At 46.8% G+C, this 27894-nt stretch overlaps 1 protein-coding gene across 1 annotated transcript in view; it reads left to right on the top strand.

Moving 5' to 3' along the window:
• The first annotated feature begins 19107 nt into the window (after positions 1–19107).
• Positions 19108–27894, top strand: part of PROSER2 (proline and serine rich 2) — a 49902-nt gene continuing 41115 nt past the window's right edge. Inside the window, exon 1 of the mRNA XM_003903382.5 lies at positions 19108–19609. The gene's annotated coding sequence lies outside the window, so the exon portion shown is untranslated. The remainder of the gene's footprint in view (positions 19610–27894) is intronic.

Below are 27894 nucleotides of genomic sequence, written 5' to 3'. Positions count from 1 at the left end.
CTCCAACCTGCGTGAAAGTGCGACCTTGTCTCAAATACATGCATATATACCTACATGCATACATACATAGATGAGCAATACCAGCGGAGTGCAGGGGCATGCACTTGTCATCCCAGCTACTCAAGAGGCTGAAGCTGGAGGTTCACTTGAGCCCAGGAGGTCAAGGCTGCACTGAGCTGTGATCGCACCACTGCACTCCAGCCTGGGTGACAGCCCAAGTCCCTGTTTTAAAACCATTGTTTTAAGAAAGAGAGAAAGAAGGAGGCATGGGAAATAGTTGGGGACACTTGAAAACCTTCATGAAAAAAGTGAAGTTGAAGCTGAGCTTCAAGGACCAGCCAGATTTTTACCAGGGCAGGGGACAGCCCAAGCAAAGATGCGGGACCAGGAAATACAGAAAGTGTTCAGGAAACAGCGGAACTGCAAATATTAAAGCAAGAGAAACAGCAAGGGACTAGGGGCAGTGGTGATTTGGGGGCCAGGTAGAAGAATACAGCACTGGAGGGGCTGAATTTGGGAAGCCATTGAGTGTTTTTGAGTAGGACTTGGCTGGGAGGGGTTTCTCAGGCAGCCCAACACCTAGAAACGGGCTCAATTCCTATTTTCCCACTTACTAGCAACAAAGGAATGGAGTCATTACGGCTGCAACGTGTCCCTGAAATTCACATATGCCAAGCCTCCCGGACCTTTTCCACTAATGAAGGAAAAAGAACTCAACAGCCTCATCAGCAGTAATTGACTTCAGAGCCTTAATGTGAGCAGCATCAGAAGTTTCCACGTTGAGCCTCCCATGAATAAAGCTTGACAAACTGCCCTCTTTCCTTCTCAAATGTGCTAACCAACAAATCAAACCTCGGGGTGAAGGACAGGTCCCAGCTCTGCCCCTCTCTGAAATTCAGAAGCTGCTCCAGCAGGATTAAAGGAACCTGGGCTTCCCACTTCGACCTCTCAGCTTCTGCTCTCTCCCAGTGTGGCTTTTATTGTGAGAACTGGGTCATCACAAAACCATCTGGAAATGCCTGCCAAGAAGGCTCCTTCTCCAGAGTACCTGCAGCAAGCCCAGTGAAACGGAAGGCCTTGGAGATAGCACACAATGCTGTCTGCGGATAGTGATCAGACCCCAGAGAGGGTGGTCAGGCTAGTGCTGAAATGTCACACTGCCCTGGCGCATGCCCATCCTCCTGTTTCAGTTACGAGATACTTTTTCATTTATTTAAAGATATCTGGCCAATGCCATCCTATGACGTCTCTTCGACAGGCAAGAAAAGGAAGCCTATAGGTTTACAAAATATATTTAAATATTTTCCCCCGATCCAATGTTGATGGCTTTTTTTCAAATAACTGAAAACTATTTTGCTAAAAAAAAAAAAAAAAATTCGTAGTGTTATTCCACCACTGCCTTGTTTTGTTTTGTTTTGTTTGAGAAGGAGTCTCACTCTGCCGCCCAGGCTGGAATACAACGGCATGATCTCATCTCACTGACCTTCCACCTCCTGGGGTCAAGCGATTCTCCTGCCTCAGCCTCCCAAGTAGCTGGGATTACAGGTGCCCGCCACCATGCCCAGCTAATTTTTGTATTTTTAGTAGAGACACAGTTTCACTGTGTTGGCCAGGTTGGTCTCGAACTCCTGACCTCAGGTGATCTGCCTGCCTCAGCCTCCCAAAGTGCTGGGATTACAGGCGTGAACACTGTGCCCAGCTGATTTTTCTAGGGGGGTGGAGGATGGAGTCTCGCTCTGTCGCCCAGGCTGGAGTGCAGTGGTGTGACCTCAGCTCACCACAACCTCCACCTCCCAGGTTCAAGTGACTCTGCCTCAGCCTCCCAAGTAGCTGGGGTTTCAGGTACGCGCCACCACACCTGGAAAATTTTTGTATTTTTGGTACAGACAGGGTCTCAGCATGTTGGCCAGGCTGTTCTCAAACTCCTGACCTCAGGTGATCTACCTGCCTTGGCCTCCCAAAGTGCTGAAATTACAGGCATGAGCCACCATGCCTGGCCTGCCTTGTCTTGATAATACACTGCTTTCATAGCAACCCTACCTACCCTACCTGTCAGTACTGCTAAATGTGGAAAAGTCTTTTTTTTTTCTTTTTTATAGACAGGGTCTCACTCTGTTGCCCAGGCTGGAGTGCACTGATGTGATTATAGCTCCCTGAAGCCCCCATCTACTAGGCTCAAGCCATTCTCCCACCTCAGCCTCCCAAGTAGCTGTGACTCCAGGGACATGCCATAACACCCAACTAATTTTTAAACTTTTTGTAAAGACTTCATCTCAATATGTTGCCCAGGTTGGTCTCAACCTCCCAGCCTCAAGCGATCCTCCTGCCCCAGCCTCCCGAAGTGCTGAATTACAGGCATGAGCCACTATACGTGGACTGAAAAGGTGTTTTATTGAAAAAAACTACAGACTGGGGGCCAGGCACAGTGGCTCACGCCTATAATCCCAGCACTTTAGGAGGCCGAGGCGGGCAGATCACGTGAGGTTGGGAGTTCAAGACCAGCCTGACCAACATGGAGAAACCCCGTCTCTACTAAAAATACATAAAATTAGCCAGGCGTGGTGGCGCATGCCTGTATTCCCAGCTACTTGGGAGGCTGAGGCAGGAGAATCGCTTGAACCTGGGAGGCGTAGTGTGTGGTGAGCCGAGATCATGCCATTGCACTCCAGCCTGGGCAACAAGAATGAAACTCCATCTCAAAAAGGAAAAAAAAAAAGCTACAGACTGGGATCAGGAACTTTCTCCTGAAGGTCAAAACCTTCTCCTGGTTCTCCTGGGTCTTCAGTTTCCCCTTTTGAAAGTGGGATATATAATGTTATATTTTGAGACCCAAGCTTGAAAATACTCTAGATCCAGAACTACAGATTATAGCTAATGTTATTGTTGTTGTTGTTGTTGTTGTTGAGACAGGGTCTCACTCTGACCCTCAGGCTGGGGTGCAGTGGTGTGATCACAGCTCACTGCAACTTCACCCTTCTGGGCTCAAGTGAGCCTCCCACCTCAGCCTCCCAAGTAGCTGGGACCACAGGCATGCACCACCACGCCCGACTAATATTTTTTGTATTTTTTGTAGAGACAGAGTTTTGCCAGGTTGTCTGGGCTGGTCTTGAACTCCTGGACTCAAGCCATCCTCCCACCTTGGCCTCCCAAAGTGGTGGCATTACAGGCATGAGCCACCACACCCAGCCTAGAGCTACAGATTATAGCTAAGCTTAAACAACAGAAACAAGCATTCCTTCAGAGTTGTGTGTAACCTGAATTTCCTTCTCCTCCTCCTCCTCCTCCTCCTCCTTCTTGACAGAGTTGGCTGTTGTCGCCCAGGCTGGAGTGCAATGGTGCAATCTCAGCTCACTGCAACCTCCACCTCCTGGATTCAAGCAATTCTCCTGCCTCAGCCTCCGAAGTAGGTGGGATTACAGTTGCCCGCCATCATGTCCAGCTAATTTTTGTATTTTTAGTAGAGACGGGGTTTCCCTATGTTGGCCAGGCTGGTCTCAAACTCCTGACTTCAGGTGATTCACCTCCCTCGGCCTCCCAAATTGCTGGGATTACAGGCGTGAGCCATCACGCCCAGCCATAACCTGAATTTTCTTAATATACCAAAGGAGCTCACTATTGAAAGATACCTTTTAGCAAATGCATTTATGAAATGAAGAATTATTTTGCCCTCTTAGAAACACTTCAAACCTTTGTGTTTTCTTAGAACAACTTTTTTTTTTTGAGATGGAGTCTCACTTTATTGCCCAGGCTGGAGTGCAGTGGCGCGATCTCGGCTCACTGCAAGCTCCACCTCCCGGGTTCACACCATTCTCCTGCCTCAGCCTCCCAAGTAGCTGGGATGACAGGCGCCCACTGCCATGCCCGGCTAATTTTTTGTATTTTTAGTAGAGACGGGGTTTCACCGTGTTAGCCAGGATGGTCTGCATCTCCTTGACCTCGTGATCCGCCCACCTTGACCTCCCAAAGTGCTGGGATTACAGGCGTGAGCCACCATGCCGGGCCAGAACAACTTTTAATGCAATGTAAGCTAGAATGACTTCTTCATTCTGTAATTCCACTTATTAAATTAGATGACTTCTTGCTCATATATCATAGTGTGTGCTAGTGTCAGATCTTAATTGCTTAGTCTGTTCAATTGCTGAATCTAACCAGACCTGTTCCTTTTTGGAGCTTGTAAACACTTCTTCCCAGGAGAGGAAGGAGAACAGAAAGTCAATGAAAATTGGAGTTAATTTTGTTATTGTTAGTAGACTTGGGAAACAGACTGATGAAAGATGAAGCTCAAACCTATTATAGAATTATGTCTGTGTATCAATTATCCCTGCTCTCCTGCCATAGTTGCTTGAAAATGGGCATATGGAAAAACCCCACTGACAATAGTTATTCCCCCAGCATAATACACAGTTTACAAGGATGGCCCATCTGCTCTGCCTGGGGGTGTTGGAGAGAGGAGCAGCCTGTATCCTGTGGCCAGGTCAGCCTCTCACCTGTACGGCCTTGACTTTCCTCTTTGTCACTTCTGACAGTTCTAGCTACAGACTTCCAAAGAAGACAGAAGAACGATGTGACGATGTGCAAAATGACGACGTCTGTGTAGTATGAATCCCGTGGCATGATCTCTTTTTGGCTTCTGAGTTTTGCTTGGATGTAGGGCTTTTGTCTGTCTCCGGCGGAGATGATGCTTTAATCTATATCCGCTGTGCCCATGGCATTCTTCTGTTTGGGATTTCGTTGATATATGGAAGCACCGAATCTTTTCATACGCCTAAAACAGCACTTTGTGGTTGGCGTTTAGTAATTCTTTATGGGCACTTGAGAAAGATTTTGATGCTTTCCATCAAACGCTTAATGGATTTTTATGAAGTTTTCAACCTTTTGCTAGGAAACACAGCTTCTGTTTTGTTATTATTCTCCCTGTAGCCCTCCCTCTTCATATCTATCAGTTCTCTCTACTTAGATGAATATTTAATAAGGTGAGATTTCCACATTTCTAATGAGATTTTCCACATTACTCATGTTTATTACAGTTCCTTAAACTCTCATAAAGGCTGTGCTTTTCCCCAATACTAATTTAATAACCTTGAAAATGGTCAACAATGTGAGCGCAAGTCGCTTAGTTGGCTTTGTAGAGAGCAAATTCATGGAAGAGGTGCTGCTACACCAGGCAACCAGAAACTCAGGAACAGCAGCCCTGGTGAAAAGCAGACAGCAGTAGACCTAGAATGATCATTCTGCCACTTACTACATGAGTGAGATAGAGCAAAACATTGAATCCTTTTGAGCCTCAGTTTCCTCATCTGTGCAATGGGAATAACAACACCTTGCAAGGCTGTCGTGACAATGAAACGTGCGTGAATCCGTTTTGGAGGCTATGAAATGGTATAAAGATATAAGATGATATTATTTAGACACCTGAAATATGAGAAAGAGGGTGTCTAGGCTTTTTAAAGAGCTTAAGGAAGAGGACGGGGCAGAGGCTGAGACAGAAGATGATGAGCCCAAAGGGAAGGTGAGGACCCAGCACTTTGTAATAGTAAACACATTTACCTGATGAGTTCTCTCACATATATGGAGACTAAGCACCTAATGCCACAGGGCAATGGCATGCACGTGAATTTTTTTTTTTTTTTTTTTTTTTGAGACTGAGTCTCGCTCTATTGCCTAAGCTGGAGTACAGTGGCATGATCTTGGCTCACTGCAACCTCCATCTCCTGGTTTCAAGTGATTCTCATGCCTCAGCCTCCCGAGTAGCTGGGATTACAGGCGCCCACCACCATGCCCACCTAATTTTGTATTTTTAGTAGAGATGGGTTTCACCATGTTAGCTGGGCTGATCTCAAACTCCTGACCTCAAGTGATCCACCTGCCTTGGCCTCCCTAAGTGCTGGAATTACAGGCATGGACCACTGCACCCGGCCATGTACGTGAATATATGATTCAAGCATCTCCATGATCTCCAACTTTTTTTTTTTTTTTTTTTTTTGAGACGGAGTGTTGCTCTGTCGCCCAGGCTGGAGTGCAGTGGCGCGATCTCAGCTCACTGCAAGCTCTGCCTCCCGGGTTCACGCCATTCTCCTGCCTCAGCCTCCTGAGCAGCTGCGACCACAGGCACCCGCCACCTCACCCGGCTAATTTTTTGTATTTTTAGTAGAGACGGGGTTTCACCATGCTAGCCAGGATGGTCTCGATCTCCTGCCCTCATGATCTGCCCGCCTCGGCCTCCCAAAGTACTGGGATTACAGGTGTGAGCCACCGTCCCCAGCCGATCTCCAACTTCTTGAGGTCACTATTTTATTTAACATCAAAATAAAATGCCTTAAGTAGTTATAATAGGAGCGTCTAGAACACTCACTCCTGTTTCTTTAACATATTCAAGAGCAAGGGGGTTTGCTTTGGTGGTGGTTGTTGTTGCTGAGACAGGCTGGAGTGCAATGGCACAAACATGGCTCACTGCAGCCTCAACCTCCCAGGCTCAAGTGATCCTTTCACCTCAGCCTCCCAAGTAGCTGGGGCTACAGGTGCGTGCCACCACGCCCAGCTTATTTTTGTAATTTTTGTTAGAGGCGAGGTTTCACCACATTGCCCAGGCTGGTCTCAAATTCCTGAGCTCATGCAATCCACCCACCTTGGCCTCTCAAGGTGCTGGGATTACAGGAATGAGCCACCACACCCAGTTGGCTTTTTCTTACTCATAATCACCGACATCTTTGCATTCCTCCAAACCATCACGCTCAGCTCTATTTCAGCCTCCACGTGCTTTCCTGGAAATGACAGGACGTGACCCAAGACCTGCTAGCACCAGGCTGGTGTCACTGAAGCTCCGGGAGTGCCGAATGACCACACAATTTGCAAACACTTCAAAGTGAACGCCCGACATCATCACTCTGTTAATGTCCAGGTCATTTCCCACATAGAGAACGCTTTACTTCCACGTCTCTCCATACATCAATCCTGGTCTCCTATCACATTGCCACGTAGCCCTCCCTCCCCTTCCCCCTGTAGACCCTTCTGTTTCCGCCTTCAGGGCCTCAGTCCCCCTGTGAGACTCCAGTGGATCACTCCTGTTTCTGTATCAGGCAGTGATTTAACTCCTTTTTTGTTTATACTCTCCCCTCTCAAGCACTCCGAAAAGAGAACCCGGCCTTTCACAATCAGATAGAGGTGATGGGTGGATGGACGCATTAAATAAGTGAGATGCCCAGCAGATGGGTTAAAACAAGGTTCCCCAGTGGAAGCAGAGTCAGTGCTCAGCTTGTTAAACAAAACAAATAATGCCCCGCGGTGGTGATTTCTCAGGTCATCATCATCGAGGTAATATTTGAAGCCAGGGTGATGAATCTTTTGCCGAAGGAGAGCTGTCTGAACCCTGGGCTGAAGATTCAATTTTGGGAAAAATACTTACATTTAATGGATCGTCCAAAACAGCCAGATGCCTGAGAAGTGGATAAGACGTACGAGAATACAGCTTTAGAATCGTGGTGGGAATAGAACCGAGACACCAAGCGTTTAGAAAATAAATGGGAGATGAGATAGTGAAGGCAATAAATAGATTTGGCCGGCTACAATCTCATGTGAACCATTTTGAAAGTTACTAAGCATTTTAAGAAAAGCCAAGAGGAAAAAAAACTCTCTTTTACTTATTGCTTTATATTCCCGTAACTGGTTTATTCAGGACTCTCAACTTAATGGGGTATAAACATGAAATGGTTTTATTGCCGTCAGTATCTGTCCCCAGTGCTTCTTCATTGCATTTCCATTTTCCACAGAGTGGCAGTACATCAGTGATCAGATGGGCCAGACTGAATAATTTTCTTAACATCTAACATTTTTTACTTAATAATCAAATTAAATTATACTAGCCTAATAACCAGTCTCATTTTTATAGCTAAGATTCAGTCCTTTTTTTTTTTTTTTTTCAGATGGAGTCTCACTCTGTCACTCAGGCTGAAGTCCAATGGTGCAATCTTGGCTCACTGCAACCTCCGCCTCCTGGGTTCGAGCAATTCTCCTGCCTCAGCCTCCCCAGTAGCTGGGATTACAGGTGCCTGCCACCATGCCTAATTTTGTATTTTTAGTAGAAACAGAGTTTCACCATGTTGGTCAGGCTGGTCCTGACCTCAAGTGATCCACCTGCCTCAGCCTCCCAAAGTGCTGGGATTACAGGCGTGAGTCACTGTGCCCGGCCCCTACTTATTTTTTTTTAAAAAGGCAAATAACAAATGTTGGCAAAGAAGTGGAGAAGCTGGGACCTTCATACATTGCTGGTGGGAATACCTATCAGATAGTACACCCACTGTGGAAGACAGTATGGTGGTTTCCCCAAAAAGTTCAACATAGAATTCTTACAGAATTAGCATCGAATTCAGCAATTCTGCTTCTGGGTGAATACCCCAAACCACTGAACGCAGGGACTCAAACAGATATTTGCACACTTGTGTTCATAGCAGCATTATTCACGATACCAAAAGGTGGCCACAACTGCAATGTCCATTGGCAGAAGAATGGATAAACAAAATGAGATCTCTACCGACAGTGGGATCGTATTCAGCTTTAAAACATGAGATCCTGCTACATGTTACAGTGTGAATGAACCTTGAAAACCTTAGGCTAAGTGAAAGAAGCCAGTCACAGGCCAGGTGCGGGGGCTCACGCCTGTAATCCCAGCACTTTGGGAGGCCAAGGTGGGCGGATCACCTGAGGCCGGGAGTTCAAGACCAGCCCAGCCAACATGGCAAAACCCCGTCTCTACTAAAAATACAAAAATCAGCAGGGTGTAGTGGCAGGCACCTGTAATGCCAGCTACTCGGGAGGCTGAGGCAGGAGAATTGCTTGAACCCGGGAGGCCCAGGTTGCAATGAGCCAAGATTGTGCCACTGCACTCCAGCCTAGGCAACAGAGCCAAAGAAAAAGGCAGAAGAAAAAGCAGCCAGTCACAAAAGGATAAGTTGCCTAAAATAGGCAAATTCATAGACAAAGTAGAATGGTGGATGTCAGGGGCTGTCAGAGGGGAGAATGGGGAGTTAGTGTTTAACGGGTACAGAGCCTCAGCTGGGGAAGTTGAAAAAGTCCTAGGGATGGGTGGCGGCGATGGTCGCACAACATGGTGAATGCACTCAATGCCACTGAATTGTATCCTGAAACATGGGTAAAATAGTATATTCTATGTTATGTATATTTTACCACAATAGAACAAATTTTAAAGATTCAGTCCTAGGCATTTGAGAGCTTCCATCTCAAATTCAACTGCCCGCCCATCAGTCCCTCACCTTCTCGCTCTGCCCCTCCCACCAGAACTTTCTGTGCTGTTCCATGTAGAGCCCTGAGAAGCGAAGGATCCCCTTCCATTTCTTTGGAGGGACCTGGAGAACTGGGGTGGGTAGAGCTGTGCCATCCTCTTCCCAGACTCACTGAGCTTCCAGCCCTTCAAACCTCAAAGGAGCAGATGACTCCGTGAAACTCCACAGCCTGGAGACGGGCACAAGTCTTACAGGTCTGCCCCTAACCTCAGTGGGAGAGGGACAGAAGCAGACATGGCACCATCTTCCTAGATCCCAGAGCCCTCGCGCTGACGTCTCTTACCAGGACCAGCTCTGTGTGACCTGGGAACATCTGTGGCATCTGCATCTTAGCAAGAGTCCAGCTGGAGAGAGATGCTGAGAGCCCCATCTTGCTGAACTCTTTATGAGTTATTGTCTCAGGACACAGCTCCTTACTTAGCTTCAGGGACCGAAGGGACCCCTTCTCCTTTGTGATAGGAAGAATTCTAAGAGAGTCCTCACGATCCCCACTCCCCACCCTGGTATAATCATATAATCCTTGAGTGTGGAAGGAGCCTGTGAATATCCGTAATGGAGTTCGCTTCCGTGATAATATTACATCACCTGGCCAAGGGATAGCAAGGATGCGAAGTCCTATTCAGCTGACTGTGTGACTGTCAGAAGGGAGATTGCCCTGGGTAGATGGACAAGGAGGAATACCTCCTTCTCGGCTTCTGTCACCAGGAACACTGACTGGACCTCCACACGGCTCAGGACCCGAAAACCTCCTTAGTGTGAAAATGGGGCTGGGGGTGATGTGTCATTGGTGGTAGAGTCAGTTCAGGCCTGTGGATCTCAGGAAGCCCTGAGATGTGGTAAGCTCCTGGTGACATCTTGAACTTGGACTGTAAGAGCTAATGAGAACCTTTGCCCCTGAGGTTTGGACCCGTGTTGCAATTTTAGGACAACGGGAAAAATCCCACTTCACATTTTATGACAGACAGTGGATGGCAGCATTTGGTGTGTTTCTCCTTTCTTTTCCTGTTGTAGTTCTCTGTAGGAAGAGTTTTTTTTTGTTTGTTTTTTTTTGTGTTTTTTTTTTTTTTGAGACGGAGTCTCCCTCTGCCGCCCAGGCTGGAGTGCAGTGGCCGGCTCTCGGCTCACTGCAAGCTCCGCCTCCCGGGTTCACGCCATTCTCCTGCCTCAGCCTCCCGAGTAGCTGGGACTACAGGCGCCCGCCACCTCGCCCGGCTAGTTTTTTGTATTTTTTAGTAGAGACGGGGTTTCACCGGGTTAGCCAGGATGGTCTCGATCTCCTGACCTCGTGATCCGCCCGTCTCGGCCTCCCAAAGTGCTGGGATTACAGGCTTGAGCCACCGCGCCCGGCCAGGAAGAGTTTTTTTGTTTTATTTTATTTTTTTTAAATCCTACTTACCAATTTAGAAATTGAAATAAAATATGTTAAGTGTTTCCAGGAATTGTCAGTGAGGGTCCTCCATCCTCCCCTCCACCAACATCGCAACCTGCAAATACAACGGAGACCGCGTGCCTGAGAGCCTGCTCAATCTAAGGGCCCCTCCCCAGAACCCCGCATTAGATCTGTAAGGCTCAGGGACACAGCTGGGTTTGCTGTCACACTAAGCGGGCAGCTCTCCTGCTGCTGACTCCTCTGTCCTGTCCCTGCAAGTGGGATAAAGAGCTCAATTCAGAATTCAGAATTCAGGAAATGAACACCCTTCAGTTCAGGGGCAGATGGGAAAGGAAGTGATGAATCACCACTGAATTCATTGCATGGGAAAATTAGAAATCCGGTATTATTAAACACCCAAACTGAAAAGGCTCGACAACAATCAACTTCGCAGAAGGGTAACACCAGCTCCCAGCATGCGCCAGGTCCTCTCCATACGGTGCCCATCTTCCCTTTCCAATGGGCCACCTCCTGTGTCAGTAACATGAACGGGACTGGGTCTCAGGGGGGATCCCTGCTGTTACCTGGCACTCACCTGAGGCCAATGTCACTCATATTCAAATCTCCTGAAAACAAAGTTCACCCGTGAAACACTCAGGGGGAATGTAGGTTTTGCTGGAGGTTTGGCGGGAAGCTGGAGGTTAAAGGATGCCTTACCTAGGAAACTTCCTGAAGCTCTTCTTTAAAAGAAAGCCTCGGCCAAGCGCGGTGGCTCACGTCTGTAATCCCAGCAGTCTAGGAGGCTGAGGTGGGCGGATCACCTGAGATCAGAAGTTCAAGACTAGCCTGGCCAATAAGGTGAAACCTCGTCTCTACTAAAAATACAAAAATTATCCAGGCATGGTGGTGCATGCCCATAATCCTAGCCACTCGGGAGGCTGAGGCAGGAGAATTGCTCCAACCCAGGAGGCAGAGGTTGCAATGAGTCAAGATCCTGCCACTGCACTCCAGCCTGGGGGACAGACTGAGACTCCATCTCAATCAACCAATCAATCAATAAAAGCAAGCCTGACTTTCTCTCAGCAGCTGCCTTACCTTGGTCTCCCCAGATACTGCAGGGTTCCCAAGCCAGTCTCAACATCCTGCCAGAGTGGCCTGCTCCGTCTGCAAACCGAAAACTAGCCAGAGGTCAGCAGAAGCAAAACACGTTGTCCTCAGCAATATTTTAACTCCAGTCACTTCTCAGGCTTATCTTTAGGGAAATCATCCTACCTGTTGCTTCATTTGCAGAATCACTTACATTCTATCTGTGGATTAATTCATTGTTAGCCATGAACGGCTTCCCATCTGATTCTTGCCTGTAGCCCCCAACCCCTCCTGGACTAAGTTCCATGCAGGCAAGAAAGTTTATCTCTGCTGCTCATCTCTCGGACCTTACGCACAAACATCACAGAACAGACTGCAATTTTTTTTTTAGAGTCTCACTCTTTTTTTTTTTTTTTTTTTTGAGACGGAGTCTTGCTCTGCCGCCCAGGCTGGAGTACAGTGGCCGGATCTCAGCTCACTGCAAGCTCCGCCTCCCGGGTTTACGCCATTCTCCTGCCTCAGCCTCCCGAGTAGCTGGGACTACAGGCGCCCGCCACCTCGCCCGGCTAGTTTTTTGTATTTTTAGTAGAGACGGGGTTTCACCGTGTTAGCCAGGATGGTCTCGATCTCCTGACCTCGTGATCCGCCCGTCTCGGCCTCCCAAAGTGCTGGGATTACAGGCTTGAGCCACCGCGCCCGGCCTCTGAAAGTTTGTGGCTGGGCATGGTGCCACTTGCCTGTAATCCTAGCTGTTCAGGAGACTGAGGTGGGAGGATCACCTAAGCCCAGGGGACAGAGGCTGTAGTGAGCCATGATCCCCCCGCTGTACCCCAGCTTGGGGCACAGAGTAAGACTTTGCCTAAAAAAAAAAAAAAAAGTTTGATATAGGCCAGATTCCGTGTTGTGCACACTGGCATTTATTGTCTCATCTAAAAAAATGAAATATATTAGTGTTTGTTCATTATAAAAAGAATATGAAGCTGGAGTGGTGGCTCACGCCTATAATCCCAGCACTTTGGGAGGCCAAGATGGACGGATTACCTGAGGTCAGGAGTTCAAGACTAACTTGACCAACATGGTGAAACCCCGTCTCTACTAAACATACAAAATTAGCTGGGTGTGGTGGTGCATGCCTATAATCCCAGCTACTTGGGAGGCTGAGGCAGGAGAATTGCTGGAATCTAGGGGGCGGAGGTTGTAGTGAGCTGAGATCACAACATTGCCAGCCAGCCTGGGCAACAAGAGCAAAACTGTATCAAAAAAGAAAGAAAGAATATGAAGTCACAATAGGAAGTCTGAAACATACACAATGCTATAAATAAGAATTACACATAATTACATCCAGAAAGAGTAACCGTTATCCTTTTAAGATATTTCTGTCTGGGTTTTCTGTATATACATGCGTTTTCCATAGCTGAAGTAATAATTTACATACAATTTTGTAATGTTCTTTTTTCTCTCATTTAGGTTTTTTCCTGTAGTTCATAAAAAATTCCCTTTTTTTTTTTTTTTTTTTCCAACAGAGTTTCATTCTGTTGCCCAGGCTGGAGTGCAGTGGTGCAATCTCAGCTCACTGCAACCTCCATCTCCCAGGGTCTAGAGATTTTCCTATCTCAGCCTCCTGAGTAACTGGGACTACAGGCACCTGCCACCACACCTGGTTACATTTTGTATTTTTACCAGAGATGGGGTTTCACCATGTTGGCCAGGCTGGGCTTGTAACTCCTGACCTCAGGTGATATGCCCGCCTCAGCCTCCCAAAGTGCTGGGATTACAGGCGTGAGCCACCGTGCCCAGCCAAAATTCCTCATTTTAACAGCTGCATAATATTTATTTATTTATTTATTTATTTTTTTTTTGAGACGGAGTCTGGCTCTGTTGCCCGAGCTGGAGTGCAGTGGCCAGATCTCAGCTCACTGCAAGCTCCACCTCCCGGGTTTACGCCATTCTCCTGCCTCAGCCTCCCGAGTAGCTGGGACTACAGGCGCCGCCACCTCGCCCGGCTAGTTTTTTTTTGTATTTTTAGTAGAGACAGGGTTTCACCGTGTTAGCCAGGATGGTCTCGATCTCCTGACCTCGTGATCCGCCCATCTCCGCCTCCCAAAGTGCTGGGATTACAGGCTTGAGCCACCGCGCCCGGCAACAGCTGCATAATATTTATTTAAACTTCTCCCTGATCTGGGATATTTTGGTTGTCTCTAATTTCCTGACAGTATATAAAATGGAGACAGTGTATATATATCTTTATGCATAAATCGTTGTGATTATTTTTTATTTTTTCCATAGAAGCCCTAGATATGGAATTATAGGGTCAAAACATAAACATTTTAAGCTCTTGAAATATTTTACAAAATTGCTTTTCAATAAAGTTATATCAACTTATGTTTCCACTAATTGTATGTAAAATTACCCATTGGAGCTGGGCGCGGTGGCTCATGCCTGTAATCCCAGCACTTTGGGAGGCCAAGCTGGGCGAATCACGAGGTCAGGAGATTGAAACCATCCTGGCTAACATGGTGAAACCCCGTCTCTACTAAAAATACAAAAAATTAGCCAGGCGTGGTGGCACGTGCCTGTAGTCCCAGCTACTCGGGAGGCTGAGGTAGGAGAATAGCTTGAACCTGAGAGGCGGAGGTTGCAGTGAGCCAAGATCATGCCACTGCACTCCAGCCTGGGTGACAGAGCAAGACGCCATCTAAAAATAAATAAATAAAAAGAAATAAAATTGCCCATTGGCTAGGCATTGTGGCTCACACCTGTAATCCTAGCACTTTGGGAGGCCGAGGCAGGCGGATCGCTTGAGGTTAGGAGTTCAAGACCAGCCTAGCCAACATGGTGAAACCCCATCTCTACTAAAAATACAAAAAATTAGCCGGGCGTGGTGGTGCATGCCTGTAGTCCCACCTACTTGGGAGGCTGAGACAGAAGAATCACTTGAACCTGGGAGGCCAAGGTTGTAATGAGCTGAGATGGCACTATTGCACTCCAGCCTGGGCGACAGAGCAAGACTCCATCTCTAAACAAATAAATAAAATTGCCCATTTCTTTGCACTCCTGCCAGCATTGAATATTAGAACCTAAAATATATTTTCTAATTTATAAGGTGAAAATATTGTATATTATTTAACATTTTTTTATTTTTGAAATTACTAGGTAACCGAAACCCTTTAAAATATAATAACCCACACTTACACAGATATACACATGGCTAATTACTAACCACTTTAATTTTCTCTTTGAGGAAATTTCCCCACAGAGTTATTAGGGTTTTCTTATCAATCTATGTGTGCTCCTGAAGCTGAAATTAACTCTTGGATTTGTTATGCAGAGTTTTGTCGTGTCAGATTTTTTTTTTTTTTGTCTTTTAGGATTCTGTTTGCAATATTTTTAGTTACCAGAATTTTTTAAATTTTATGCAACCTAGTCTAATAGTCATTTCCTTTCTTAGTATTCCATTTCTTTTCTTTGCTCACCTTGAGATCACATAAATATTTGCCTATATGTTCCCCTAATTTTAAAATTCTTTTTTTTGTTTGTTTTTTTGAGACAGGGTCTCTCTGTACCTCCAAGCTGGAGTGCAGTGGTGCGATCACAGCTCACTGCAGCCTCAACCCCCTCAGGCTTAGGTGATCCTCCCATCTCAGCCTTGTGAGCTGTTGAGACTACAGGCATGCACTGCCACACTGGCTAATTTTTGTATTTTTTGTAGAGACGGGGGTCTCACTATGTTGCTCAAGCTGGTCTTGAATTTCTGGGCTCAAGCAAAATCCTCCTGCCTCAGCCTCCCAAAGTGCTGGGATTACAGGTGCGAGACACCCCGCTCAACCTTAAAATTATGTAATGTAGCTAGAACATCTTTCAGCATATAATGATAGGTAAGGGCTTAACTTGATTATCTTTTCAAATTACTACATTTCTTACCTCCATTTATTGAGACTCCATCTCTTTTTCATTTATTTTTGATGACTTTTATCACATGTGAAAGTGTACACTAGCTTTTCCTGGGTTATATTGTTCTATTATGATACATTTCATCAGTATAGCCTTAGACTATGTTTCAATAATAAGTGGGTCAATTTCCCATATTTTTCTTCATTTTCTTAATTTTGTTAACTTTTCTCGCCTACTATTTGTTCAATTTGTTCAGATACACTTTAAAATACTTTTATTTTGGTCTTATAGGGTAGGTGTTAATGGCCTCATTATATGGATGAGGAACTGAGGCTCAAAAAGGATAAACAGCTTAAGGTAATAACAAATCATGTCTTTTACATCTCCCTTGTCAGATCCAAACTGCTGTCGACTTTTCAGTAAAGTTATGAAGTTTTCTTACTTTTCTTTCTCCTTTCCTGTCTGCCTCCCTCTAGTGGTCATAATACATATTACAATTTATTACAGTTTCTGAAGTCAATTTTTTTTTTTTTTTTTTTTTTTTTTTTGAGGTGGAGTCTCGCTCTGTCGCCCAGGCTGGAGTGCAGTGGCGCGATCTCCGCTCACTGCAAGCTCCGCCTCCCGGGTTCACGCCATTCTCCTGCCTCAGCCTCCGGAGTAGCTGGGACTACAGGCGCCCGCCACCACGCCCGGCTAATTTTTTGTATTTTTAGTAGAGAAGGGGTTTCACCGTGTTAGCCAGGATGGTCTCGATCTCCTGACCTCGTGATCCGCCTGCCTGGGCCTCCCAAAGTGCTGGGATTATAGGCGTGAGCCACTGCGCCCGGCCCTGAAGTCAATTTTATACAGTAATTAATACACTCCTTTATAACATAAAAAGACCTAGCTTATTTTTTAGCTTACTTTAAAATTTTTAACCTATATAAAGTTCATTAATATTTCTTTAATATTTGGGGGTCATGTATTATCAGGATTTTCTGAGCAAAGACCAGCCTCAGAAAACATTTATGAAAAAGTCAAGTGACATTACAGTGAAATTTTAAAAATTTCATAGATTTTAAAACTGTAACAGTACAAAGACCTTCCAGATATTTCTTTATTCATTTCTTTTCCTATGGGCATTATCTAAGTACTTTCACAAATAACTATCTTTATTTAGTTATTTTTGAGACAGTTCCTGTCACCTAGTCTGGAGTGCAGTGGCGCAATCTCGGCTCACTGCAACCTCTACCTCCTGGGTTCAAGCAACTCTCCTAACTCAGCCTCCTGAGGAGCTGGTATTACAGGCATGTGCCACTATGCTCAGTTAATTTTTGCATTTTTGATAGAGATGGGATTTCGCCTGTTAGCCAGGCTGATCTCAAACTCCTGACCTCGGGCGATCCACTTACCTTGGCCTCTCCAAAGTGATGGGATTACAGGCATGAGCCACCGTGCCCGGCCAAATAACCATCTTTAAATTTCCCCTGTAAACTATTTCTTTTCCTCTGACCTGGCTTCACTGTCCTTTCTCACTTTTTAGTCCCTTTGTGTGTTCAGTTGTCACAAAGGTGCCTAGGCCAGGGGAGCATCAGGGCGGTAGGCCAGCCTGAGCTAACTTTCTGGCCAGGTCTGTGCCAGGCCACCCGAGGGCCACCTGATCATGATTCTGATAAAGATTTAGGACATGCTAGCAGGGGCTGGCCTCACGTCCCTAACTGCCTGTTGGTTGAAGCCTTCTCAGTCTCATTTTCTTCCTTGTTCATTTTCTGCTATTTTTCTGCCTTTTTCTTTTCCCCTTCTTCCTTTCTAACCCCATCATCCTTCAATCTCATCCTTCTCATTTCTTTTTCACCTGTGAAAAAAGGCACCATAAAAGTTTAACCAAGCAAAAAGAATAATAAAAAGAAAAATAATTCTAGGAAGCATTTACCAATGTTTATCAAAATTATTTATCATTTACCAAAACCAAGGGAAAAAAATTTTTTTTTTCTCTTGATCTGATTTCCTTAAAGGGCGAGGTGTGGTGGCTCATGCTTTTAATCCCAGCAGTTTGAGTGGCCCAGGGGAAAGGATCGCTTGAGCCTAGAAGTTTGCGACTACTGTGGGAGTGAAGCCCTATCTCTACAAAAAGAAAAATAAAAAATCAGCCAGGCATAATGGTTCGTGCCTGTAGTCCCAGCTTGGGAGGCCGAGGCAGGAGAATCACTTGAGCCCAGGAGTTGGAGGCTGCAGTAAGCTACAATCTCGCCACTGCACTCTAGTCTGGGCAACAGAACAAGGCCCTGTCTCATAAAATAAAATAAAATAAATTCCTTAAAGACAGCAGCTGCCATATTACCTGTCACCTATAGGCAGGTGTTTAATATTACCATTTATTATGTCACTTCATGACAAATGCGTTCATATTTAACACAACATGAGACAAAAATGTGAGAGGGAAAATAGAAGAACATAACCAGAAAGCTTAGGTTTATTATTCACTGAGGATTAAGGACTGTCAGAGTTGATAATCTCCTGGATTTTGTTCAGAAAGAGAGGATAATAATACTGACCCAATTAAGTAGCATGTTGGGTAGATTAAAGTGCTTTGTAAACATTAATTAAAGATGCAGGGAGTTAGGTGAGGCCAATGTGTTATTAGAGGAAAAGTTTTCTTCCCTTTAATCAGGTATCTCTTTCTGGGGAGGGCAAAGAAATGACCTCAGGACTAAGGCATTGGGGCTCAACCCTGAGTGGGGCCAGTGACTCAGTCATTCTGTGCAACCACTTCCTTCTTAGTTTTCTGTAAAATGGGAGTAAACACAAACATTTTGGGAATCTAGATTGTTATAACATTTGCCATTTGAGTATGTAACAAACCCTACAATTAATACAACCCCATAATCCTTGCTTTCTCCCTGCCTACTGAATTAAACCCAGTAACATTAACCTCCACCAACTTACAAAAGCCTTCCGCAACCAGTTATTAACCTTGGGAGATATTTCCACGGTGATAGCCTGAAGAAGAAAATGCAATGAGCCATGGGGTCAAAAATTCTCCCATGAGTTTCTTCAGCTGTCTGAACCTCAGCTTTCCTGCTCTGTAAAATGGGGTTAAGAAACCAGAAAAACATTTTAAGGATTAGATGAAATAATGTATTTGGTGTATGCACATTAAATGCTGTGTCTGAGGGTACAGGTATGCAATAAATTGCATCAGCATTATTAAGTATAAAATAGCCTCTCCAAGCTGATGATAATAAAAAAGAAAAGAAAAAATTAAAGGCCAAGTGCAGTGGCTCAGGCCTGTAATCCCAGCACTTTGGGAGGCTGAAGTGAGAGGATCGCTTGAGCCCAGGAGTTCGAGACCAGCCTGGGCAATATAATGAGACCCCCCCCCACCCATCTCTCCAAAAAATTTAAAATTAGCTGGGTGTGGTGGCATGCACCTGTGGTACCAGCTACTTGGGAGGCTGAGCTGGGAGGATCACTTGAGCTTGGGAGGTGGAGGTTGCAGTGAGCCAAGATCACACAACGTGCACTCCAGCCTGGTCAACACAGCAAGACCCTGTCTCAAGAAAAATTAGATTAAATTAATGTCCCATCTCTTGCAAGTTTCAGACACACATCCCCACTGCTTTTCTCCGCATGGGTCGCTCGGCGATGGGGTTGGGGATTTTCACGGTGATGTCCCCCAACTCGAACTTCACACCTTGACCGAGGGCACCCGGGAGGCGGCCGCGGGGTCCTGCAGCGCGGCGGGGCCTGGCCCTTTAAGCGCCGCGGGCGCGCGCAGTGCTTGCCTGAGGATCGCGAGTCCCGGCGGCGCGAGCGCGCGGTGGGCGGTGGAACGCGCACGGGTGGGCGCGCACGGGGGAGAGCGCGCGGCGGGGCGGCCCGGGACAATCTGCGCCGGACGGGCGGCGGCGTGAGGGCTCCGGCGTGAGGGCTCCGGGTCGCTGGCGGCGTGGACACCTGAGTCCCCGGAGTAGGGCTCTCCCGCGAGGTGAGTGCGGCCCTAGGACTCCGGGCACGGCTGGAGCGGCGGGAGGGCGTCCTGGCGGCGGTGGCGGCACTGGGGTCTGGCTGGGACGCCGGCGGGTCGGGCAGAGAGGGGGCGCCGGACCCTGCCTTGCGCGCTTCTCGCTCCGACTGGGGGAGCCCGGCGCTGCCGCAGAGGCCACCCGGTGCCCGAACCCTGACCCCGGGGCGTCGCTGCCTCCTCGGGGACCTCTGAGTCGGGGCGCGGCGGGGAGCGCGCTGGGTTCCGAGTCTGGGGCTGTCCTGGGGGCGCAGGGGTGGAGGCGGGTTTCCCAGCCTTGGGCGCAGAGCGTCCCCGCTGTCCCCGACGCCTGTCCCCCAGCCCGGGACCGCTCTCCCTTGCGCTGTGGGACCCCCATGCGGCCTCGCGGAGAGGGTGCGGGTCCGACACGGCGGGCGGAGCCACCTGTTCCACCCGGGCCCCCAGGTCCTGGAATCACGCGGGAATGTGCAGGGTCTGCCCAACCCAGCCGGCGGGAGGGACTAAAATAGAGGAGAAAATGTGACCCGTGTGATGAAATTGAACAAAAGGTAATAAAATAAACTCCAGTATTTCTCCAAGGCTTTGAAAGTTTCCCAGTATTGTTTTACGGAGTCTAAATTTAAGCATCTAGTTGTTTGGTGTATTTTTTTTTTTTTCCCCTTAACCGCAGGAACTAACCTCAGAAAACTTTTAACTCTTTACCAGAACCTCGTGCGTGCAGAGCAGAGAAGTTAAAAGTGAGTGAAGGAGAATGACTGTGTGTGTCTTTTTCCACCCTAAACAGAGGAAAACGTTCAGATCTGTAGGAAGAAGGTTCTTTCTGGCTCCAATTTTAACGGAGATCATTTTTTAAAAATCTGTATTTCTGAAAGGTATCGAAAGACCAAACCAGGCATACGTGGAAACTTGAGGGAAATGCTCATAGGAGAAAACTTTATTAAAAATACTTTTCTACGTTATTTTTAAAAAACACTACATAAAAGTGTCCCAGCATGCACTAAAACGTTTGCCCTCCAAGTTCTGTGTCTGAATTTTACTAGTTGTTTTTCTAGGTGGAGGAGGTATTTTCGTTCGTGAAGCCAGTGTGGAAATACAAACAAATGCCCTATTGACTTGGGATTGGGTGGGAAGGATGGAAGTTGTCTAAAATCTTTCTTGCCAAAGTTGACAGCGTATGTATGGAATCTTGTGTGTTTTCTTGTCCAGACTAGTAATAGCCATTTTAATGCGATTGGATTATATCCCTTGGTAACAGCACTTCAGATGAGCTTTCTTTGAAAATTTTAGATGCTGACGATTTAAAAGTAACATATTTTCTCCATTACTAGAAATCAGAAATCCAAAATTAGAGTGATAGTGGAGCGAAAGCTGGGAAGAGGAGCGATGCTTTTAGGAAAGTTTGAGCGTGTTTGAATCTCTGGTTGCGGGGCGGGGGGTCGCGGGGGGGTGGGATTTGCTCGTTAATTCATTCAGGAATATTTGTAGACTGACCACCTACAGCGCGCAGAGCCGTGACTGGACATCCAGCATACAGTCTTTTCTAGATAACAGCCACATGGCCCAAACTGATTAAAACCAGATCAAGCAAGCCTTCATCAGCAGCTGAAGAGATACCTGGCCTTGGTTCCAAAGTTCTCAGACACCCGAGGCGCCCAGAGTTGGCACTGTGTGTTGATTTGGAAGATCATCTCAGATAACTCCAGGAGTGGAGCCTGGAAACCTGAAGGGGGAGAGAGGAAGGGCCTGGGTAGAGCAGAGCTGAGAACAGGGGAGCCTCTAGAACTAGAAGTTCAAGTGCATCTTATCTGCAGTGTTGTGGGACAGCTGCCAGTGGCACAGAGGCCATTCGGGAGGTGCCAGGGGAATCCTAGGGGCATCCCAGAACCCGAGCTCTTTCGTTTGACGGTGAAGGCCATCGCCGCGTGTCACCTTCCTTTGCACTTGGTGGCTTCCTAGCTGCCTGTGTGCTCTGAGAAGAGGGCCTGGTAACTCTGCCCCTGATAGACTGCAGCCATCCCCGCTCCACTCTGAGGGGTCTCCGGGCCACCATAGGAAAGCCTGTGTTCTCGGAGGCGCTGCCCTCTGCACGGGTTATGTCCAGCCAGTGGCAACAACAGCCTCTGTCTGCGGAACCCACAGGGAAGCTGCCCCTGTCCGTAATGCCCTTGTCCCCTTTCTAGACTGGCAGCATTCATCTTGAAAACTAAGAGTATTTTAAGAAAGTTGGTGCTGGGTTTCTAATCTGTGCATTCAGGATGGGCAGGAAAGGATCATATGGGGAGAGCATTCTGCCTTGTCGGACAGGGATGGGAGAGCTCTTCGTGAACGTGTCTTCAGACTGGGTACTGATGCTGTTTATCTTTTTTATTATAGTCAAATACAGAACATAAAATGTACCACTTTAAAGGGCACAAATCAGTGGCATTAAGTACATTCCATTCCCAATGTTAGGCAATCATCACCACTGTCGAGTTCCAGAACTTTTTCATCACTCCAAAAGGAAACCCATTAAGCAGACGATTCCCGTTCCCCTCTCCCAACCCCTGGCAACCACTGATCTCCTTCTGTCTTGGTGGACTTGCCCCTTCTGGATGTTTATACACGTGGAATCTTAGAATCTGTGGCCTCTTGTGTCTGGTGTCTTTGACTTAGCACAATGTTTTCAAGGTCCGTCCATGTCGCAGCGTGCATCGTTGCTTCCCTCCTTTTGATGGCTGAATAATGTTCCATTGTGTGGACAGATCGCATTCTATTCGCCCTTTCATCAGATGAATGACTTTGCGTTGTTCCCACCTTTTGGCTATTGTGAATAGTACTGCTATGAACCGTTGTGTACAAGTTTTTGTGTGAACACCTGTTGTCAGTTCTTTTGGGTCTGTATCTGAAAGTAGAATTCCCCAGGTCATATGGTAATTCTGTGATTAACTTGCTGAGGAGCTGCCAACTGTCTTCGATAGCAGCTGTGCCATTTTGTGTTCCCACTAGCAATGTGTGAAGGTTCCAGTTTCTCGACATCCTTGTCAACCACTTGTTATTTCCCCCCGCCTTTTTATTTATTTATTTATTTATTTTAAATTATTTATTTATTTATTTATTTATTTGAGACGGAGTCTCACTCTGTCGCCCAGGCTGGAGTGCAGTGGTGCGATCTTGGCTCACTGCAAGCTCCACCTCCCAGGTTCACGCCATTCTCCCGCTTCAGCCTCCCCAGTAGCTGGGACCACAGGCACCAGCCACCACGCCTGGCTAATATTTTGTATTTTTAGTTAGAGACAGGGTTTCACCATGTTAACCAGGATGGTCTTGATCCCCTGACCTCGTGATCCACCTGCATTGGCCTCCCAAAGTGCTGGGATTATAGGCATGAGCCACCACGCCCGGCCTTTTTTTTTTTTTTTTTTTTTATTCCTGAGACAGGATTTCACTCTCTTGCCCAGGCTGGAGTGCAATGGCATGATCTCAGCTCATTGCAGCCTCGACCTTCCAAGCTCAAGTGATCCTCCCACCTCAGCCTCCAAGGTAGCTAGGACTACAAGCATGTGCCACCACATCCAGCTGTGTTTTTGTGTTTTTTGTAGAGACTGGGTTTTGCCATGTTACCCAGGCTAGTCTCAAACTCCTGGGCTCAAGCGATCTGCCCACGTCTGCCTTCCGAAGTGCTGGTATTACAGGCATGAGTGACCACACTTGGCCTTCCTTTACAAAAAAAAGAAAAAAATCTCGGTCCTCCTAGTGGGTACGAAGTAGTATCTCATGGTGGTTTTGGTGCATCTCCTGCACGACTTCAATGCTGGACATCTCTTCAGATGCTTGTTGGCCACACCTTTAGAGAAATGTCTGGCGAGAACTTGATTCTCTTGTGTTATTTTTTGTATCGTGAAATTTTGCATGTGCGTAAGTGCAGTTATTTGTATAGGGCTTGGTTTGTATATTTAGGTTCCTTCCCACTGCTTCATTCTGTTGTGGGTTTTTTCCTGCTTTGTCTTTCAGGCTGCTTCTCCTTCTCCTGGGAAGCCAGTTGTCTGACTTGTGCTTTGACATTTTTAATCTTCTGCCTGTGGTAGTTCTTGCCCCCAAGCCTGGGGTATTGATCAGTTCGTCTGGCAGTACAGTATTTATAGATTGATCCTGTACAATGTGCCAAGCTGTTGGGCTGGTCATTGTGCATACAAACATGGAAGTCCTCTTTTTTTTTTTTTTTTTTTGACATGGTCTCACTCTGTCACCCAGACTGGAGTGCAGTGGCACAATCAAGCTCACTGCAGCCTCAACCTCCCAGGCCCAGATGATCCTCCCACCTCAGCATCCAGAGTAGCTGGGACTACAGGTGCATGCCACCATTGCCTGGCTGATTTTTGTATTTTTGATAGAGATGGGTCTTGCTGTATTGCACAGGATGGTCTTGAACTCCTGGGTTCAAGTAGTCCCCCAACCTTAGCCCCCTAAAATGCTGGGATTACAGGCATGAGCCACCTTCTCTTTTTGATATATGTCTTTTTGTGATGTACACAGATTACATTTTATTTTTTTAAATTAGGTTAATGGGCATATAGGGGAAAAGAACAGTGCTACACTGGAATTTAGGGAATCTGCATCAGGTTTCAGCCCCCGATAGCTGTGTGGCCTCAAGGTTCACCCTTCACCCTTCTGAAACTCGGTCTCCTGGTCTGTAAAATTTGTAGTAAGACTGAATGACTTCTCAGGCCCTTCTCAGACCTTGAAACTGGAGATTCACCATAGCTTTCCTTTACAAACCTGATTCTGAGCGTATTTCAAACCATTTAGTTTGCACATATTACTTAAAGGAACTCTCTGTTTGGAAAAAAAAAATATGTCTATACTCTTTTGTACTAGACTATAAACAGTTGAGTTGAGTCTAATGCTGCCTCTAAAAATGGTGCATTTGGCATTTTCTATAAATATTCAGAGCATTTTGGCCGGGCACAGTGGCTCACACCTGTAATCCCAGCAGTTTGGGAGGCCAAGGCGAGTGGATCACCTGAGGTCAGGAGTTCTAGACCACCCTGGTGAACGTGGTGAAACCCCATCTCTACTAAAAATACAAAAGATTAGCTGGGCGCGGTGGTGCGTGCCTGTAATTCCAGCTACCTGGGAGGCTGAAGCAGGAGAATCACTTGAACTCGGGAGGCGGAGGTTGCAGTGAGCTGAGAGCGCACCACTGCACTCCAGCCTGGACAACACAGCGAGACTCTGTCTCCAAAATAAACGAACAAACATGCAGAGAATGTTAAGAGTTGTAGTGAAGATTTGAGTTCCTAACACGCTGGGAATACAGAGGTGACTAAGGCAGCGTGGACCCTGCTCCCATGAAGCTTTGCTTGGGGAAAGGAGACATTCACTGTCCAATATGAATTGATAACAGAGACCCACAGGTGTTTTGGGAGCAGAGCACAGAGAGAGTCTGTCAGGGGTGTCAGAACCACCGGCTGGAGAACGTAGCATTTGAGCTGGGCCGACAAGGGCAGCATAGGGGAAAATTTAGGCCAACACGGTAGAATTGAGGAGTCAGTTATTATGCTAAAAGGGATTAGCCTTCCATTTGGGGGCATGGGCCAGCGAAGGTTTCTGAGTAGGTTGCAGTGGTAGATCTTGTTTCTCTGCTCTCCCGTGGAGGAGACATTTACACATGGAGGGATTAACTTGAAGTTGAACAGGATGTTAGGACTGAGGAAGGCAGCATAGAAATAGGAAGATATAAGATGGTATGAACAAGGGGAAGACACCAGGCATGTCAATTGTTGAATTGAATTTTAGGTGCAAAAAAAAAAGTTTTTTAAAAGTATTACATACCTGGGCATGCTAGATCATGCCTGTAATCCCAACACTTTGGGAGGCCAAGGTGGGAGGATTGCTTGAACCCAGGAGTTTGAGACCAGCCTGGGCGATATAGGGAGACCCCCATCTACAAAAAATGTAAGAATTAGCCAGGTGTGGTAGTGTGTACCTGTAGACCCAGCTATGCAGGAGGCTGAGGCAGGAGAATTGCTTGAGCCCAGGAGGTTGAGGCTGCAGTGAGCTGAGATGGTGCCACTGCACTCTAGCCTAGAAGACAGACCAAGACTCTGTCTCAAAAATAAATAAATAAATAAAGTATTGTGCTAGAGTAGAAAACTAGAACCAGGCTCTGTCAGACTTGCCAAACTGACTTAGAGGTGCTGTACCTCAGTTTCTTCATATGCCACAAATTGCCCTCCATCTACACTAGGTAACCAATGAATTTGTTGCATGAGCTCCTGCTAATGCCAGCAATATCACTTTAAGAATGAGATGGCACCAAAATGTACATGAGGTGAGTCTGCTCTGTTAATTTTCTTTATTTTTCTTGACTCCTGATTTTTTTTTTTTTTCTTTTTAACCGAGTCTTGCTCTGTCACCCGGCTGGAGTGCAGTGGCGTGATCTTGGCTCACTGCAGCCTTCACCTCCTGGGCTCAAGCAGTTCTCCCACCTCAGCCTCTGGAGTATCTGGGACTACAGGCATGTGCCTCCATGCCTGGCTAATTTTTGCATTTTAGTAGAAACAGGGTTTTGCCATGTTGGCCTCGAACTCCTGAGCTCAAGTGATCCCCCTACCTCAGCCTCCCAAAGTGCTGGGATTACAGATGTGAGCCACTGTGCCAGCCGCATAGGCAGTTTTTCAGCCCTCCTATCCCCCTCCATGGACCTTCCCACCTTTTGGAGTCTCCCGTGTCCAGTATTTCACTCTGTGGATTTATGTGGACCCATCATTTAGTTCCCACTTGTGAGAACATGCAGCGTTTGACTTTCAGAGTTAGACTTTCACTTAGGATAATGCCTTCAGTTCCATCCATGTTGCTGCAAAAGACATGATTGCATTCATTTTTATGGCTGAGTAGTCGTCCATGGTGTTTATATATCACATTTTCTTTATCCTGTCGTCTCTCGATGGACTGCTAGATTGATTCCGTGATGGTTACTGTGAACAGCGCTGCGGTAAAGGTGCAAGTGCGAACAGCATCACGGTAAAGGTGCAAGTGCGAACAGCGCCACGGTAAAGGTGCAAGTGTGAACAGCGCCACAGTAAAGGTGCAAGTGCGAACAGCGCCACGGTAAAGGTGCAAGTGCAGGTGTCTTTTGATGTAATCATTTCTCTCCCTGTAGGTAGATAACCAGCAGTGAGATTGCTGGGTCCAGTGGTAGTTCTAGGTTTAGTCCCTGAGAAATCTCCATTTGTTTTCTGTAGCTGACTCTACTATTTAGTCCCTGAGACATCTCCATCTGTTTTCCATAGCAGACGCTACCCTTGAGCTACTTAAAGGCGCCCTGATTTCTCTGAGAGAGGTTCATAGGCATTCCTTGGACTTCTGAAAATAGTAACATGGAAACTGTTAGTTGGAGTCTTCCAGGTTTTTCTTTTTTTTCTTTTTTTCTTTTTTTTTTGAGACGGAGTCTCGCTGTGTCTCCCAGGCTGGAGTGCAGTGGCGTGATCTCCTCACTGCAAGCTCCGCCTCCCGGGTTCACGCCATTCTCCCGTCTCAGCCTCCCAAGTAGCTGAGACTACAGGCGCCGCCACCACCCCCGGCTAGTTTTTTGTATTTTTAGTAGAGATGGGGTTTCACCATGTTAGCCAGGATAGTCTCGATCTCCTGACCTCGTGATCCGCCCGCCTCGGCCTCCCAAAGTGCTGGGATTACAGGCTTGAGCCACCGCGCCTGGCCATCCAGGTTTTTCAACAAACATTTGGTGGTCCCCATTGCTTAAAAATGCGCTAAAAACCCCTTGTTTCTCCCCGGCCTGTTAAAACTGGGAAATGCCTTTGTGCCGACAGACTTGGACTGACTTGAGGGATTTGCGAGCAGGTTCCCCGGAGGTGTAGGAAGAGCGGGAGGAGAAGCAGCCTCTAGCTCCTTCGCAGGGAGGAGGTTGTTACTCGCCTTACCTTACTGACATCATCCATCCTACGGCTCGCAAAGGGACTTTGGCAGATGAGGTTAAAAGTTTCATGTGTTGGATTCCCAGCAGGAGGTCTTGTGTGAGCTTGTTCCACCCTGTTGTGGATTTAAATCTGTTCAACTTGAGATAAGATATGTAAATCAGACCACGGCTGCCAGTCTAACCAGGTGTTACAAATACCAGTGCTAAATGAACATGCTCTAAGCCAGCTTTCTTTTCACTGGGAGCATGGATGAAAAATTCAGCCAAGAATTTTGAGCCTCTTGGGGTGGGGGTGTTGGGAGAGCACTATAGAACCCTGCAAAACAATAAGGTGTAACAATTCCTTCCTAGC

Source organism: Papio anubis, chromosome 11, assembly GCF_008728515.1.
Source record: "Papio anubis isolate 15944 chromosome 11, Panubis1.0, whole genome shotgun sequence".
Classification (NCBI taxonomy): domain Eukaryota; kingdom Metazoa; phylum Chordata; class Mammalia; order Primates; family Cercopithecidae; genus Papio; species Papio anubis.
The sequence above is the reverse complement of the archived record's forward strand: the minus strand, read 5'-3'. Positions and strand labels throughout refer to the sequence as shown.